The sequence below is a fragment of the Dreissena polymorpha genome, chromosome 6 (assembly GCF_020536995.1).
Source record: "Dreissena polymorpha isolate Duluth1 chromosome 6, UMN_Dpol_1.0, whole genome shotgun sequence".
Classification (NCBI taxonomy): domain Eukaryota; kingdom Metazoa; phylum Mollusca; class Bivalvia; order Myida; family Dreissenidae; genus Dreissena; species Dreissena polymorpha.
The window spans coordinates 70616770-70636401 of record NC_068360.1 but is presented as its reverse complement, the minus strand read 5'-3'; the positions used below and the strand labels follow the sequence as shown (position 1 = coordinate 70636401).

Genomic DNA, 19632 nt, shown 5'->3' with positions numbered 1-19632 from the left:
TATTTGTTTGCTTTTTGTGCAATTGTTTATTGATTCTATTTTCTAGTTACTATTTGTTTATGTATGAGTAGTGCTTTGGGAAACCGGGTCTTAACGCAGTGTGTAAAGCATTTGAGTTTCTAACATTATACAATAACTAAATAAACTTTTTGTAATAGACATAAATTAAATCTATGTTATTTATGATTAAATAAAATTCTTTTAGGTCCCTCCATGCAGAACTAGATCTTCCAAACCATGTTATGGAAGATGAGGCAGTGACGTACAAAGTACTGGAAAAGGGCGGTAAACGCGGCGGGAAACTACTTGTGTCCAGCAATGGCTATTCTTATGGAGTAAAGGTAACTTACCCTTGATCGGCTGATATTCATGGTGATAATTTCATGCAGACATCATTATACTTTTAAAATACGAACAGCTTATACATTTTGTATATAATGTATATACAAAGTTAATATTAAAAGACTTTCAGTTCTTATGCTAAAAAGATGTGCGAAATATTTCCACCCAATAATAATACAAAAAGACCATTACTAATGTACTGTAGTTTTTTCGTCTTTTGCAGAATGCCAACAAAAAGTCGACGTTGTGGACGTGTAGTGTACGGTCAAAGAAGATGCGATGCCATGCCACTGTCAGCCAACACGGTGACCATTTTGAACCAGGTCTACACGATCACGTGCACCCCGCGGACTTAAGACTGTCCGTCAAAGCAGAGTTATCGGCAATGGTAGGCCTATAACTTATTTATTTAAAAAATATTTGGTATGCAAACAGAAAAATGTGCAATTTCTCGTTTTGTTAAAATGTCCGAATGGTTACAAACGTTGTCTTATTTCAGCTTCGTTACGTATGTTTTATTTCAGAGCAAGCATTTGATGGAGTTAGATCCTCACCGGCGAGCCATGGACGTAGTGACGCATGTGATGACCAACCTCATCCCGGAAGAACAGCGGTTCCTGGCCCCAAAACAGAAACTGGTAAAGCGGGCTGTCAACCGTCACCGAGCCAAAAATAGGCCAGAGGAACCAACCGATTTAGACTTTTAGGTTTGTATTACGATAAAGGCCGATTAATTAACACACCAATTAACTTTAATTGAATTATGCATTAACGTACTTTGTATGTAACACCTTTAACGCCAGATATATTGTCCGTGAAATATACCGACCACAGTTGTGAAAGCGACGTTAATTGTGATAACCGAATATTCAGATAATTAAAACACGATATCATCTCTATGATTTTTATTAACATGTATTTTTCAAATGTATTGCCTTTAATTTCATGATCATTAATACAGTTTTTGCTGTTTATTGTTTCAGCTTGACACAGACTAGCTTAAGTGCGAGGACTTCTTACTGGCCGACATCCGAGTTGGAGACCAAAGGCACATTATCTTCGACACGGAATAACAGCAAAACCTACTTTGCCATGCTAGGCGCTGGTCCATGGAGGGTACATTTAAGGTGAGTGTACACTGAATAATTCATCTAAAATTGTCTGCTCAAATTCTACACTTTCTTATCTATAAGTATACTAAGTTGTATTATTCGCTCAAGGGGACATATTTAGTTACGTAGCGTGGGTCCGTCTGTGTAAATTAGGCTACAACAATATTCTTTTGGTTTTCAGGTTGTTAGAGACCCGTTCAAGAAAAGTGGTCAATTGCTGAGTATTCACGCCTTCATCCAGAAAGATGGGATGAAAAAGCAGCTCCCGCTGGTCTTCGCTTTGATGTCCAGAAAGACGGAGGCTGACTACTTCGCCGTTCTTACCGCCATAAAAGAATAAAAGTACTGACAGTACTGGTGTGACGATGCTTTTGAGAAGATCAAGTTAAGTTTATCTACATCACCACAATCACAACAATTGTGTATGTAAGTACGAAAAAAAAAATTGGTACACAAATTTTGCGAAAAAAATTTGGGTATGAAAACAAATTTGGGTACGACAAAATATTTGGGAACCAAAAAAATTGGGACCGAAAAAGTTTTGGGTACGAACAAAAAATTGGGGATGAAAAAAAAATTGGGTACGAAAAAAAAATTGGGTAAGAAAAAAAAATGGGTTCGAAAAATTTTAGGTACGGAAAAAAAATTGGGAGAACGGGAAAGTAGTACCTGTGGGGAACTTGACCCACACTCGCGCATTTTTGGCCCTTTCCGTCAAACATCAGATAAGTTCCTCGAAGGCAATAGTATGAATACACATTTCGGAAGCGGTAATGCGGTCCTACCTACGCGCGTCAAAATGTAAGCGAAATATGTAAACAAGTCTGTCAGGAATGATTGAATTAACGAAGAAAATCGTGTATTGATGTAAGTTTTTTTAAGAAATGTGCAGAAAATATATTAAACAAGAGCTGTGTTTGTGAAACACAATGCCCCCTGCTGCGCAGCTTTGAACCCATATATTTTACCTTTGACCTTGAAGGATGACCTTGACCTTTCACCACTCAAAATGTGCAGCTCCATGACATACACATGCATGCCGAATATGGAGTTGCTATCTTCAATATTGCAAAATTTGACCTTTGACCTTGAAGGATGACCTTAACCTTTCACCAATCAATATGTGCAGCTATATGAGATACGCATGCACGCCAATATTGAAAAAGTTATGGCCAATGTTAAAGTTTTCGGACAGACAGACAGACGCTTTATATTTGACATTTGACCTTGAAGGATGACCTTCACCTTTCACAACTGAAAATGTGCAGCTCCATGAGATGCACATGTATGCCAAATATCAAGTTGCTATGTTCAATATTAACAAAGTTATGGCCATTAAAGTTTTCGGACGGACGGACAGACTGACACACTGACTGACTGACTGACAGTTCAACTGATATAGGCCACCCTACCGGGAGCATAAAAAGCAATGGCGATATTTTTCTCAGCCACATAATTGTTAATAGTTTGATATCACAAAATGAAATTGAAAGTAGAACTGTCAAAAATGACAACCTGTCAACGTGTTGTTTTTGCTGGCACGAGAGGGCGATTACACTCAATGTGTTCACATTTTGACCATAGGCTTTGTCAATGACCTTTATAGTATGGGTAGCTTTGATATTATTTATTGCTATCATGTAACTGCATGATTGTGTATATGTTTACAATACACAAAGCATAAATAATGATATAAATATACTGATTGAGCTTATAATAATCTGAGAACTATAGCCAGGTCAATTAAGGACTTAAAATACAATTTTGTGTCCTGATTTCATGAAGAAATTACCATGCATGTCCTAGATTTCAAATTCAAGGCCCTGGTGTGACACATTGGTAGCATTACCGTTAAATTGTTACCAGTCTTATGAAATTAGTTTTTATTGAACTATCTAAGGAAATCTAAATCAGGCACTGATTTTTCTTGTTTTAATACAGTCATAGAACAGTTGTGGTCTCTGGGTAATGACCAGTTTTTGCTTACTTGTCACACCCTTAAAACTTTCCACACGTCTATAATAGCAAAACCTGGATTTAGGCGATCTTCAATGGTACATTTAAACTTTAGCTCTGTTACAAGAGTGCTGGTAAAGTCCAGTCACATATTTAAATCTAGGCCATGTCAAAACCAAAGTGTCAAAGACAAATGAAAGATGCGTTCATTAATTATGTCCAGTTGTTTACTACTGTTGTAAGTTTTTATATAATATGACTGATGAACATCATGTGAGAGAAAATTCACATTATCATTGTATATCAGGTTTAGCAACCTTTTAGATAACAAAGTATGCTAGTTTTCAATGTCGCTTCTGGGGATCAAACCCGTAGGGCTTTTAGGAAGATTCTGAAATTTTCGATCCCTCGAGAGCAACCAAACCAAAAATTTAGTCAAATATTGCCGACTCGGTTTTTTGAGTCGGTTCACGACGGATAATGGAGCTTGATTGGTCATTGTCGGCTCTGGTACTACTTACATGTACCCCGGGTACTCTTAAGTATATTTACATGTACCCTGGGTACTCTAAGTATACTTACATGTACCCCAGGTACGGTAAATAAAGGTAATTGTACTCGGTCCATATTAGACTGTACCCGAGTTGTATTCGCGCCCAAAATCCGATGTCGTAAAACGCGCAACCGATTATCTTAAACACACTTCTCTTCAAAAAACACTGCATCAACATGCTTTTTGACGATGCTGGAACAGCAGCGTCCAAGGTTTGATAACCAGTAAATAAATTCTTAACAATGGCGACCTATGTAAAAGACCGAGCCAGTCCCGATTGAGATAACTCTATTTTTCAGTTACTTCCCTTGGCATTCGCCACTGCGTAGGAGATTGCTCGTTGATTTTCATTGATAACATTCTCCTAGCAGAGTTGTCGTTCGTGTTGATAAAGGTAAATATTAATAGAACAGCATATCCTGGGAAACAGATTCAATAAGTGTATCAGAACGTTAATTTCAAATTAGTAATTTTACATCCATTTTATAATTATGGACCAATGAAACAACTATATATTTTCTCTATTTTGTTTGATATTTGTTCTCGATTTAAAATAAATTGCGAATAAAAACATGTAAAATTAACTTTTTACGTGATCACAAAACTAAAGAATGCGAACGATTTCGAACCTGCAAATTGTAAACGCTGCACTGCTATGATATATATAGATAAAACATTTCATTGCCTATTTGTCCGTCCCGCTAGCGCAGTGGTAAGAACGTTCGCTTTTTCACCTTTACGACACCGGTTCGATTCCCGCTCCCGGCGCAATGTTATATTTTGTATGTTTTGTGGTCACCATTCCTGACAGTTGTTTTTTTCCGGAAAATCTCACCCCCCCCCCCCCCCGGCAGCATTTGACCATATAAAAAATTAACAAGTATTTCAGTACAAAACAAATAGCTGGAAATTGCAGCTATCATTCAAAATTCGTCCCAACTGTCGTCAATCTAATCTTATTAGGTAGGAGTGCTGGACACACTCCGGGTCCCAACATTATGCAGCCTCAGCGCGGAGGTAACTCATTACCTTGGAAAAACACAAATACACACACTGGGTGCAGCCTAGGCGCGTATAGACTCAAACAAGGCAACAAACTCAAGTGCGGGCACAATCATTTAAAATTTACATATTGAATACGATATTATAACAGAAATTACACAACCACCTAAGTGTACATACCATGTTTGATATTTCGTTCGATTGTTAGATTTCAGCATATACATGTATAAGGCCATTTCGCTATTAGTTAACTTATCAATATGTTCGTGGGCGAACTCGGATAGTCAAGTGCTCATACGATTGAGCTCACATGGTCCGGCTATGTGCTCATACCTACTTTCGAGAATCATCATGAATGTATTGCCACACTTAATGAGCAAGAATGTGACCCGCCTCCCAGTTTCGCTCAATGGGTCAAGTTACCCACGGGTACTACTTCCCCGTACCCCTAAACTTTTTTTCGTACCAAAAATGTTTCGTACGCAAATTTTTTTCGTACCAAATTTTTTTTCGTACCCAAAATGTTCGTACCCAAATTTTTTATCGTACCCAAATGTTCCTATCAACATACACAATTGTGGTGATTTAGATAAACTTTAATTGATGTTTTATATCCATCCTCTTCAAAAGCATCGTCACACCAGTACTGCCAGTACTTTGATTGAGTATGTGTTCCGATAATATAGAGGCCATTCTTCAGAAAATTGACATAAATGTGTATATATAATTATTACAAAAAATAGTCGACAACGACTGATTTAGGGTTAAATTTCCCGGGTACATTTTAGTATATTTACCGTACCCGGGATACATGTAAGTATACTTAAGAGTACCCGGGGTACATGTACGTAGTACCCGAGCCGACAATGAACAATCGAGCGATACTGGAAGGTGCAACATCTCTCACGCCCCCTAGCATCGCCTTTAGCAGTATTCAATTCTCAACAGGAAAGTGCTGGAGTCATTGATCCCGAGGGACAAGAAAAACAATTGATTAATGTTCGAAATAAATAATTTGATTAATGACAATTCTGTTATTTGAGCCAGGTCACAGGAAAAGCGCAGTCAAATCAGTATCCAATTAAATTATTTGTTATTGTCAGAAAAACGCTTTTAAGCAAACAGCTTTCAAGCGACTGCTGGCTGATCTAGATCCAAACTGGCCACAATCACTGGGGGCTGACGAGGTCAAAGCGTAGTCCGTTTCGCTACGACGTCGGGTATATGTTTTACTACGAAAACATTGTTTAAATACACATGACATAGAGAACGGATAAGTCGAAAATTGTGTTTAAAACGGGTAAGATTATGCTTTTCTAATAACAAAACTCTGGATTTAAGCACAATGACATTTCATAGGTCTGTTACATCAAATTATAATCCAAGATGTGTCTGGTTTATGCGGTTAAACCTGAAATATACCGCTGATTTATCAAACCGAGGTCAAGTTTAACTTAAAAAATGCAATTAAGGTTTACAACTGTGTTTAAGTTTACAATTTCCATATTGATCTATGTATCGTTAAGCCACTGGTGTGTTTAGAAATGTGTAGGGTGACCCAGTTATCAGAAATAAAGGCTAAATATTATTAATAGGCACGATCATGTCTCTGACAGTATACGTATATGCCTCGCTACGACAACGCTTTAGCGTGTATGCGTTTCTCAAAGAAGACGTATTGGTTATCTCTCAAAGGCAAAATAAAGAACAGTTTTTTTAATACAGAGTCATAAAGTGGCTGGATGTTTCCTTTGAGGAAGAGGTAGTAACAACGGCACAACATGACCCGAGACGCACAGTCGACATGGAAATGCACATTATTATTATATAATTAAATTCACGACTAGGCCAAAGGAAACGATTAAAATCGAAAATCCACATAACAGATGACAGTTGAGAGTCGAGAACCTAATGTCGTCGGTCTCAATAATAATGACGCATCTTCAACTTGTGACAATCCCATATACGTTCATTTTGATAGAAACCGACGATAGGTTTTCAGCATACGGTACTTTTTATCAAATAACATTCGATTCTCGTTATCCCCAACTCGCTTATCTCGAAACTTTGCTTATGTCAAAGTAAATCCCATGTCCCAACTTCGATCATTATTGATCTCATACGGATTTTGATTTTTGCATTGTATATATCAAAGCGATTTTCTTGAAAATCGGTTATCTTCAACTAATTTTGAGATGAATTTCATGTTCGTTTACATAGTTTTACCTGTAAAATCCACACCTGTAACAGCCGTAAGGTGTGGAACGTAGGACCCCAATGGCACAAATCCACAATTGCCTAATCAATGTATTGTTGTTAAGGTGTGGCAGTGGGTTTCTGTCACAGGTTATTGTTTACTGCGTACATGACGGCCGGTAAATTTACATCGTGTTACAATGCGGTTAAGGCCCAGTCTCACTATGATGCCGGCGGAGCCCCAGTGCGTGATCAGGCATCTACCGGGATGAACCGGGGCCCTACCGGGATGAACCGGTGCTCCACCGGGATGAACCGTGGACGACCGTGGACAACCGGGGCTCCACCGGGAAAGTATTAAAATGTTTAATACCTCCGGGATGAACCGGAAGTCATCGGGTAGGACCGGCAACGACCGGCGTGGCACCGGGAACAACCGGGACTGCACCGGGAACAACCGGTACGGCACCTTAGCTCCACCGGGGCCCAAACACACCCCTGCAGAGCTACGACAACGCCCCGGTGGAGCTCCGGTGAATGCCGGCAGAGTCCCTTTATAGCTACGTTACATAAGTAAACCGGTGCTCTGACGGTGCCGTCCCGGTTGTTCCCGGTGCAGTCCCGGTTGTTTCCAGTGCCAAGCCGGTCATTTCCGGTCCTTCCCGGTAACTCCTGGTTCATCCCGGAGGAATTAAACATTTGAATACTTTCCTGGTGGAGCCCCGGTTGTCCCCGGTTAAACCGGGGCGTTGCCTCAGCTCTGCCGGGGTCTGAACCGGTATAGCCCGGGTGAGTGCCGGCGTAGTGACGGTATACCGGGGCTCTGCCGGGACTCTGCCGGCTTTCACCGGGTTCAACCTTTTCGTTTGGATGCTCATGCGCACAGTGAAGCACGGCATCTTTTGCACTGGGAAATGGCAGTCTGCAGTAACTGCAAACTGCATGTGATATGTCCTGAAATGGATACAGTAACTTCGTTGAGCAACCTATACATTATATTTGTATATTTGTACCGGGTTCAACCTTTTCGTTTGGATGCTCATGCGCACAGTGAAGCACGGCATCTTTTGCACTGGGAAATGGCAGTCTGCAGTAACTGCAAACTGCATGTGATATGTCCTGAAATGGATACAGTAACTTCGTTGAGCAACCTATACATTATATTTGTACTTCGTTGCGCAACCTATACATACTCTGTGCGAAACCTATACATAAAGCGACTTGTAATTTCGTTCGAAACAAAGCATTTGAATAATTAAAATACATGTTCGTAACCTGTTTTGTACTTTGAAATGTGTAATGTACACTGAATCAAAGTAACATGTAGTTTTATTTAATTTAAGTTACAGTAATTGGCTATTTTATCAGAATAACCACCTTATGCATTGCTTCAAATCAAAATATTTCGATTTTAGCTCAAAATAAACTTAAAGGTTGCAACTATGCGCATTTGTTATTAGTTTGTTATTGAAAACAAGTACCTACCATTACTGGATGTTCCGTTCTCTAATCCATAAACACCAGAAAAGATGAAACTCGCCTGATTAAGTAGTGTATTTACACAATGTTTTCGTAGTAAAACATATACCCGACGTCGTAGCGAAACGGACTACGCTTTGACCTCGTCAGCCCCCAGTGACAATCGCCTTAACCCTTTGCATGCTGGGAAATTTGTCGTCTGCTAAAATGTCGTCTGCTGAATTTGTAAAATAAGCATTTTCTTTATTTTTTTTCAAAGAATACTATCAGAATAGCAAACAGTTTGGATCCAGATGAGACGCCACGTTCTGTGGCGTCTCATCTGGAACGAAACTGTTTGCAAAGGCCTTTAAAATTCGGTCACGCACTGAAAGGGTTAATGTCTCTTTTACTGTGACACAGTTCATTTAACTTTAAAATGATAAAAAGCACTAACACTAAGAAAGAGTCCTAACCAGTAAAAAGTTTGAAATCAATGTTGAATCTCAGGACAGCTTGGTGATCTGCAAATCCCCGATGAAATGTTGATATCGGGTATCATAGTCATTCAATAAGTCGCAAAATGCTCGAATACAAGTTATAAAGCACAATGTGACTTATATTGATAACTAAAAATACCAGTAATCAGTATGCCAGTTTTGCCGTGTCAAGCTGTTACGATCCAGAGACCAGAAAGTCCTTCATTCACATCGAGTATATATCCTTCGAATTCCAACTATTGTTGTCATAAGCGGAGATTTAGTGAATAAATAATTCATATATCCTAAATGACAGCTTCTAAATAGCGAAACAAGCCAATGTATGCAGTAAGAAAGTTTTTAATCGAAACTCTCATTAAGGCGGCCATTGTTGAATGTTGAAACACGAACGACAACTCTGCTAGGAGAATGTTATCAATGCTAGGATCCTACGCAGTGGCGTATGCCCAAGGGAAGTAACTGAAAAATCGAGTTATCTCAATCGGACTGGCTCGGTCTTTTACATAGATGGCCATTGTGAAAATTTTCTAGGTGATTATCAAACCTGGGACGCTGCTGTTCCAGCATCGTCAAAAACTCAACAATCTTGTTGTGGACAACTTTGTTCTCGACTTTGAGCAAGGTAAATTACAATATAAAATTATTTATTACATATATTTTTTTTATTACTTAGTATAAACCACAATAAAAAAAATCTTATACTGCTTCAATTGCATTGACATATATCGGTTACCTACTAGATATTTATCTCGCAATTGACATGACGCCTTATCAGTGATCGCTCCGCCCACTTAATCACGTGGCTCAGCGGGAAGAAAACCTAGACAAGCTAACACCAAAATGGCTTCTTTGCCTATAGACTGCATATAGATTTACTTGATATTCCGGATGATTTTATGGACTTGTTTAACACCATATTACACTTGTAAAGGGGCTGATGCCATTAAGTTATTCTGCAAATGCAAAAAAATATACGATTAAAGAGAACATCAGCTATTTATAACGGGTAAATCGGTACATTAAACACGCTCTCAAACGCTTGCGCGCTTACCGAAATCGAACCCGTTATTACGTGTAATGGTGGTATTTGCAATAAAATAACACTTCACCGGTATTTACCCGTGTTATTAACAAAATTATTACCGAAACATTCCCCCCTACCCGTGTATTTGACACGAAATAGCGCTTTATAACTGGGAATTCGGTGAAGTTTTACGCGCTTTCTGACGCCGGGAGGGTACCTCAATCCCACATGTTATTGCGTATAAAAGTGATATTAATCATATTAAACATTGCTTATGGGACATTTATCAATCACTATAATTTAAAGCGCAAAAACAACACAGTAAGTTTGGACATTGTCTGATATAAAATTAGCGTTGTACGAAATGGAATACGGTCAGGCTATTATAAATTAATAAGGCTACCAATATAAGACGCTCGTGCAGTTACCGACTTCCCCGAAGTTACCGCATTTATTGGTTAACTAATATCAGTAATAATAACTCTTTTACAATAGCATTTATCGATACGTCTTTATTAAAATAATAACAAAATGGTTTTCACTTGTTTCTGACACACAATGAAACGCGATTTTTAACGGGGATTTCGTAAAGTTACACGAATTGGGTACCAAAATTCTCAATTATTTTACATGCACACGTGACATAATACATACTTTATAATGCTTAGTTATTGCTTATATGACATTTCAAGTTTGTTAAATAAATTAATGTTCTATAAAGCGGATCTCGGTAATTCTTGAAGCTTCCACTCGCTCTTGTCAAGACCGCATTGCCGCGTTGGAAATGGTATAAATTTAATTCATATAACTTATCTTTCTGGATACCAAATGTCAGAGTTGCATTAACCCTTTTTACACCGTTTTTTGCCATATTTCATTTCCGTGTTTTAATCCGAACAAAATAAACGAAACTCGTTTACAAAATGAGATCTATGTATTCGAGCTCCTAGTGTGGATTAAAAGCGTTTATTGGTGACACCACATGAGTGCATATGTGTAGATACCGTTAATAAGATAATATATCACATGTCACCTTCAAATAACATGTATGATGTCAATTAAGTGCATTACTGTCAGAGTAATAAAACACAGCATGAATTAGGCTTCATGCTGGGTTTTATTTCTCTTTAAGTAATGCAGATGAACCTCGCTTCTGACCTAGTAACTGATAAAACTATTTAAAAAACAGTGAAATATTATGTGATAATCAGATCGATAACATAAACTATTTAAATCTGCTAGTATATCCGATAAAAATATATTATCATTGTCTTTGACAGTGTTGACGTTCAGTTGTTCGTGGTGACGACCGCATGTATTTATACATCTCTTACACTTCTCAAGATCTCTTTTCGGCTTTGGAAACGATATAAATTAAATGTCACCAACTAATCTTTCAGGATATCGATTCCCGCTCCCGGCGCAATGTTATATTTTGTATGTTTTGTGGTCACCATTCCTGACAGTTGTTTTTTTCCGGAAAATCTCACCCCCCCCCCCCCCCCGGCAGCATTTGACCATATAAAAAATTAACAAGTATTTCAGTACAAAACAAATAGCTGGAAATTGCAGCTATCATTCAAAATTCGTCCCAACTGTCGTCAATCTAATCTTATTAGGTAGGAGTGCTGGACACACTCCGGGTCCCAACATTATGCAGCCTCAGCGCGGAGGTAACTCATTACCTTGGAAAAACACAAATACACACACTGGGTGCAGCCTAGGCGCGTATAGACTCAAACAAGGCAACAAACTCAAGTGCGGGCACAATCATTTAAAATTTACATATTGAATACGATATTATAACAGAAATTACACAACCACCTAAGTGTACATACCATGTTTGATATTTCGTTCGATTGTTAGATTTCAGCATATACATGTATAAGGCCATTTCGCTATTAGTTAACTTATCAATATGTTCGTGGGCGAACTCGGATAGTCAAGTGCTCATACGATTGAGCTCACATGGTACGGCTATGTGCTCATACCTACTTTCGAGAATCATCATGAATGTATTGCCACACTTAATGAGCAAGAATGTGACCCGCCTCCCAGTTTCGCTCAATGGGTCAAGTTACCCACGGGTACTACTTCCCCGTACCCCTAAACTTTTTTTCGTACCAAAAATGTTTCGTACGCAAATTTTTTTCGTACCAAATTTTTTTTCGTACCCAAAATGTTCGTACCCAAATTTTTTATCGTACCCAAATGTTCCTATCAACATACACAATTGTGGTGATTTAGATAAACTTTAAATGATGTTTTATATCCATCCTCTTCAAAAGCATCGTCACACCAGTACTGCCAGTACTTTGATTGAGTATGTGTTCCGATAATATAGAGGCCATTCTTCAGAAAATTGACATAAATGTGTATATATAATTATTACAAAAAATAGTCGACAACGACTGATTTAGGGTTAAATTTCCCGGGTACATTTTAGTATATTTACCGTACCCGGGATACATGTAAGTATACTTAAGAGTACCCGGGGTACATGTACGTAGTACCCGAGCCGACAATGAACAATCGAGCGATACTGGAAGGTGCAACATCTCTCACGCCCCTAGCATCGCCTTTAGCAGTATTCAATTCTCAACAGGAAAGTGCTGGAGTCATTGATCCCGAGGGACAAGAAAAACAATTGATTAATGTTCGAAATAAATAATTTGATTAATGACAATTCTGTTATTTGAGCCAGGTCACAGGAAAAGCGCAGTCAAATCAGTATCCAATTAAATTATTTGTTATTGTCAGAAAAACGCTTTTAAGCAAACAGCTTTCAAGCGACTGCTGGCTGATCTAGATCCAAACTGGCCACAATCGCCTTAACCCTTTGCATGCTGGGAAATTTGTCGTCTGCTAAAATGTCGTCTGCTGAATTTGTAAAATAAGCATTTTCTTTATTTTTTTTCAAAGAATACTATCAGAATAGCAAACAGTTTGGATCCAGATGAGACGCCACGTTCTGTGGCGTCTCATCTGGAACGAAACTGTTTGCAAAGGCCTTTAAAATTCGGTCACGCACTGAAAGGGTTAATGTCTCTTTTACTGTGACACAGTTCATTTAACATTAAAATGATAAAAAGCACTAACACTAAGAAAGAGTCCTAACCAGTAAAAAGTTTGAAATCAATGTTGAATCTCAGGACAGCTTGGTGATCTGCAAATCCCCGATGAAATGTTGATATCGGGTATCATAGTCATTCAATAAGTCGCAAAATGCTCGAATACAATTTATAAAGCACAATGTGACTTATATTGATAACTAAAAATACCAGTAATCAGTATGCCAGTTTTGCCGTGTCAAGCTGTTACGATCCAGAGACCAGAAAGTCCTTCATTCACATCGAGTATATATCCTTCGAATTCCAACTATTGTTGTCATAAGCGGAGATTTAGTGAATAAATAATTCATATATCCTAAAAGACAGCTTCTAAATAGCGAAACAAGCCAATGTATGCAGTAAGAAAGTTTTTAATCGAAACTCTCATTAAGGCGGCCATTGTTGAATGTTGAAACACGAACGACAACTCTGCTAGGAGAATGTTATCAATGCTAGGATCCTACGCAGTGGCGTATGCCCAAGGGAAGTAACTGAAAAATCGAGTTATCTCAATCGGACTGGCTCGGTCTTTTACATAGATGGCCATTGTGAAAATTTTCTAGGTGATTATCAAACCTTGGACGCTGCTGTTCCAGCATCGTCAAAAACTCAACAATCTTGTTGTGGACAACTTTGTTCTCGACTTTGAGCAAGGTAAATTACAATATAAAATTATTTATTACATATATTTTTTTATTACTTAGTATAAACAACAATAAAAAAATCTTATACTGCTTCAATTGCATTGACATATATCGGTTACCTACTAGATATTTATCTCGCAATTGACATGACGCCTTATCAGTGATCGCTCCGCCCACTTAATCACGTGGCTCAGCGGGAAGAAAACCTAGACAAGCTAACACCAAAATGGCTTCTTTGCCTATAGACTGCATATAGATTTACTTGATATTCCGGATGATTTTATGGACTTGTTTAACACCATATTACACTTGTAAAGGGGTTGATGCCATTAAGTTATTCTGCAAATGCAAAAAAATATACGATTAAAGAGAACATCAGCTATTTATAACGGGTAAATCGGTACATTAAACACGCTCTCAAACGCTTGCGCGCTTACCGAAATCGAACCCGTTATTACGTGTAATGGTGGTATTTGCAATAAAATAACACTTCACCGGTATTTACCCGTGTTATTAACAAAATTATTACCGAAACATTCCCCCCTACCCGTGTATTTGACACGAAATAGCGCTTTATAACTGGGAATTCGGTGAAGTTTTACGCGCTTTCTGACGCCGGGAGGGTACCTCAATCCCACATGTTATTGCGTATAAAAGTGATATTAATCATATTAAACATTGCTTATGCGACATTTATCAATCATTATAATTTAAAGCGCAAAAACAACACAGTAAGTTTGGACATTGTCTGATATAAAATTAGCGTTGTACGAAATGGAATACGGTCAGGCTATTATAAATTAATAAGGCTACCAATATAAGACGCTCGTGCAGTTACCGACTTCCCCGAAGTTACCGCATTTATTGGTTAACTAATATCAGTAATAATAACTCTTTTACAATAGCATTTATCGATACGTCTTTATTAAAATAATAACAAAATGGTTTTCACTTGTTTCTGACACACACAGAAACGCGATTTTTAACGGGGATTTCGTAAAGTTACACGAATTGGGTACCAAAATTCTCAATTATTTTACATGCACACGTGACATAATACATACTTTATAATGCTTAGTTATTGCTTATATGACATTTCAAGTTTGTTAAATAAATTAATGTTCTATAAAGCGGATCTCGGTAATTCTTGAAGCTTCCACTCGCTCTTGTCAAGACCGCATTGCCGCGTTGGAAATGGTATAAATTTAATTCATATAACTTATCTTTCTGGATACCAAATGTCAGAGTTGCATTAACCCTTTTTACACCGTTTTTTGCCATATTTCATTTCCGTGTTTTAATCCGAACAAAATAAACGAAACTCGTTTACAAAATGAGATCTATGTATTCGAGCTCCTAGTGTGGATTAAAAGCGTTTATTGGTGACACCACATGAGTGCATATGTGTAGATACCGTTAATAAGATAATATATCACATGTCACCTTCAAATAACATGTATGATGTCAATTAAGTGCATTACTGTCAGAGTAATAAAACACAGCATGAATAAGGCTTCATGCTGGGTTTTATTTCTCTTTAAGTAATGCAGATGAACCTCGCTTCTGACCTAGTAACTGATAAAACTATTTAAAAAACAGTGAAATATTATGTGATAATCAGATCGATAACATAAACTATTTAAATCTGCTAGTATATCCGATAAAAATATATTATCATTGTCTTTGACAGTGTTGACGTTCAGTTGTTCGTGGTGACGACCGCATGTATTTATACATCTCTTACACTTCTCAAGATCTCTTTTCGGCTTTGGAAACGATATAAATTAAATGTCACCAACTAATCTTTCAGGATATCGATTGCCTGAGTTACATAATCCCCATTGACACCGTTTAACCATTTTTAATCGTTTTTTTAAGAGGAAAACAAAAGAAACTCGTTGGAATAAAAGTGAACCTAAACATGTAGCTTGTCTAGAAAATGGCGGACAGGTCGTTGCTAACGAGTGCGCCCGATTAATCGATCGCTGATTGGTGGATCAATTCTAGTGGGCGGAGCGATCATAGATAAGGCGTCATGTCAATTAAGTGTTTTAGAAGCTATATTATTTAACAATACATTATAATTATAGCGGCGTGGTTGGCTGTACGACGTGTATTTCCTGGCGTCACTATCAAGGGATGTGTATTCCACTGGACACAGGCTGTTTGGCGGAAAGTCCAGGACCTTGGCCTAGTAACCACTTACAGACGTCGGCAGGCACTGTACAACTATATGAGGCAGTTGATGGCGTTGCCCTCCCTGCTAGCTGCACACATACGGGAGACGTTTGCAGCGTTGAGAGACCGCGCGAACACTCTACAGCTCGATGCCCTCGTGACATACATGGATCGTCAGTGGTTCCAACACGTGCTGTTCAATCCTGAACACTGGTCCATATTTAGGCGTTCAGTACGGACAAACAATGATGTCGAAGGTAAATAATAGTATTAAAATGTGTGTAGCTCACTCAGTGAAATTGACTTATCATAAAAACGGAAATGCGATGTTCTTACTTGTACACCATATTGCTTATGAATATAATTAAATATAATTGATGCTAATGTGCATGTATAAAAATATCAAATCATATATTATTATCCATTATATTTTTTTTCAGGTTGGCACCACAAGCTGAATACTACCGTTTGATATGGTGGCTGCTCCATCTACGTTCTTGTACCCACCTTGAGGACTGAGGCAGAGATCGTCACTATCACAGTAGCTGCCGACGACCTGGACCGAGATGTCGCGACCAAATACACCAAGTTGGAGGAGAAGATACAATCCCTGTGGGACAAATACATGGGAAACGAAGTAACCACATCACATTTCTTAAAGTCCGTGTCCAGATTGTACGGACCGTCCGACAACATGACGGCCGACTTAGTTGTCGGATTGTCTGGGGAGTGAAGTGAATAGTGTTATCAAACAGACGATGAAGTCTGTTACGGACATTAAAATAAGCAAAACTAAAAAAACTGTTGTAAAATACAAAGTTTATATCAACCAATTGTGTGTGTATTCTACCACATTGTATTCAATGTAATTTTGATGTGATTTGCTAAGTTGTTTTATGTTAGGTAAAATAAGATTTATGTCAAATTATTGTGTATGTGTGCTTCGACACTGTATTGAATGTTTTGTTTATTAATAAATATAAAATGAAATCTGTATTTCGATGTGATTTTCTCAGTTGCTTTATGTTAGGTAAAATAAAATGTATGTCAAATTATTGTGTATGTGTGCTTCGACATTGTATTGAATGTTTTGTTTATACATGTGTATTCTTCTTGTTATCTAATCTTATTAGAGCTATCAAAATATATGCAATATAAATAACTTTGTACTTTGTTTTATTTCAAAGCGTCTCTATGATTTTAGCACCTCATTTCGACGATATACCTGAAGCAAAAGACAAAATAAACAGTAATTAAGATAATATAATACTGTATTAAACAATATCCAATTCAGCTTCTGACAAGCCTAAGATAAATCCTTTAATATCGCTATACGTATAAAAATTAGGGCGAAACGACCCAGGAATTAGGACGAAACGACCCAGGGCGAACGGGACTTAGGGCGAAACGACTCGGGGGCGAACGGGATTTAGGGCGAAACGACCCGAATTGACCAGTAGTGCGTTCAGTTACAGCGAACGTTCGCTATAGTTCGCGAACGGCCGCGAACGTTCGCTATTGAACGCTCGGTTCGCCGCGAACGTTCGCGAACCGAAGCGAACCCTCTCGGGAGGTAGTTCGCTAGCGAAACCAAGATGGCGGACAAATAAATATGTTGTATTTGTTCAGTGTTACTTCAATATTTTTTCCTTTTTTGTAGTACAAAAAGTGAATTGATCAATAAACAAAGTGTATAGGAGGTTTTGGGGATTCCGATAATAACGTCACGTTTGCGCATCCTCAAATTTTGGCCGCCAACACTGCGGCCATTCTGCTATTGTTTGCGTTTGATGATCCGCATCGTGATAAGATTTCAATTATATTCGCGACCCATTTTAAGAACAACAAAATATTCAGAAATTGAAATTCTTCCATATTAAAAAGAATCCAATGAATGAACACAAATAAGGACGAAAACAAACAACAAATTGGTTGATTTTATGTTATCAACATAACGAAACTATTTGAACCGTAAAGACTTACCTTGTTACAGATTAACTAAATCCTCTTGATACATGTAAATGTTTTTATTTAATTGTTTACACCAATTTTGACACTCCTTATTTCAGCATTTTTAACCACCCATTGTTAAATTGCCCCTTTGCTCATCACAAACCGATTATCTCGTTATGATCGGATACTGTCCAGACAATAACTAAGAAAACAGGGTGTCATAAACCCAGGGACCCATATTTGTATGACTCAGTATGGGGTCATTAACCACATGTGTCTGGTCATTAAACACAATTTATGATACCTCCGTGTCATCTCTGGGCATATTAAGCCAAAAACTTAACAGTTGCTTTAATAAAACATTTTAACATATTTAAAAAATAGACGTACATTTGTTCGAAATGGATTAACAGGAACTATTAAGTATATATATAAGCCAGTTTAAACATAACACTTAAGTGTTTTATAATGACAATACATTTAAAATAGTGTAGTAAAAATTTACTGCTACACAAATATCGTATTTAACGGGTACATGCAAATGAAAACCGATATAATAACGTGTAAAGATCGTGCGTTTTTGCAGTGTTCGAAACATCATCGTGAAAACAAGCAATCGCGTTTGATCATAATATCGACATAAAATACTTGGGTAAAATAAATGTATAGATTTATGGTATAATAAAATGCCAGATTTGTATCGCTCATAATCACTACATTAGAGTTTTCAATATACATGTGAATTCAAAGACAGTTCAATTCGCAAAATATGCAGGTGTTGTTTTTTTCCATGTGAATGCTAAAATTTATTAATATTTTCATTAAATGTAAACGAAACGAAAATTCATTCAATGTAAAAGAAAATTACAACTACATTTGAAGATTATAATGTATTGTGCTATTTTAGGGCTTTGTTTTATAACTGATTCAATGCACCTCTTACACTAAATTTCGATCGCTAATGCAAAATAACACTATCGCATCCACACCACTTATAGTTATAATCAAATTATTAAAGGTTTTATTTTTTTGGAAATATCTGTTAGTTAAGTACTTTCTGTGTTATTAGCGATTTCCGCCATCAAAATCGCTACAAATTTCTGGGAGCCGCCATCTTGAAACGTTCGCGCCGAACTTATCGTTCAATAAGACCGAATCGGAAACGAACGATCATTGGCGAACGTTCGCTGTAACTGAACGCACTACAGTTGAATGTTATTGTTTACATTCGGGATTTTCCGCGCATGCGCACTGACTGGTTGGCAAAAACACTGGTTACAGTAACGTAAAACATGTATGCATGTCTTTTGTTTAGTCAATAAAACGAAACAAAAATCCGAAATAAACATTAAAACTCTTAAATAATATTGAAAAAATATATAATTTAGTACCAATAAATGTATAATCATAAATATAATTTCCTATGTATCAAAATACGAATTAGTTATTACCGGCAGATTAAACGTGCACGGAAGACTAAAAACTGGCAATCCAACAAAACAAAACATAAACTATTCTTTCGTATTCTTTGTGGTAGTAAGATTTTGATAAATTATATTTCAAAGATAACATAATAACACAAACATTAATTTGATTATAATTAT

The 19632-nt window shown here is 37.5% G+C and overlaps 1 pseudogene; it reads left to right on the top strand.

Moving 5' to 3' along the window:
- Nucleotides 1-1451: 1451 nt before the first annotated feature.
- Nucleotides 1452-16808, top strand: LOC127835787 (uncharacterized; annotated as a pseudogene).
- The last annotated feature ends 2824 nt before the right edge of the window (nt 16809-19632 follow it).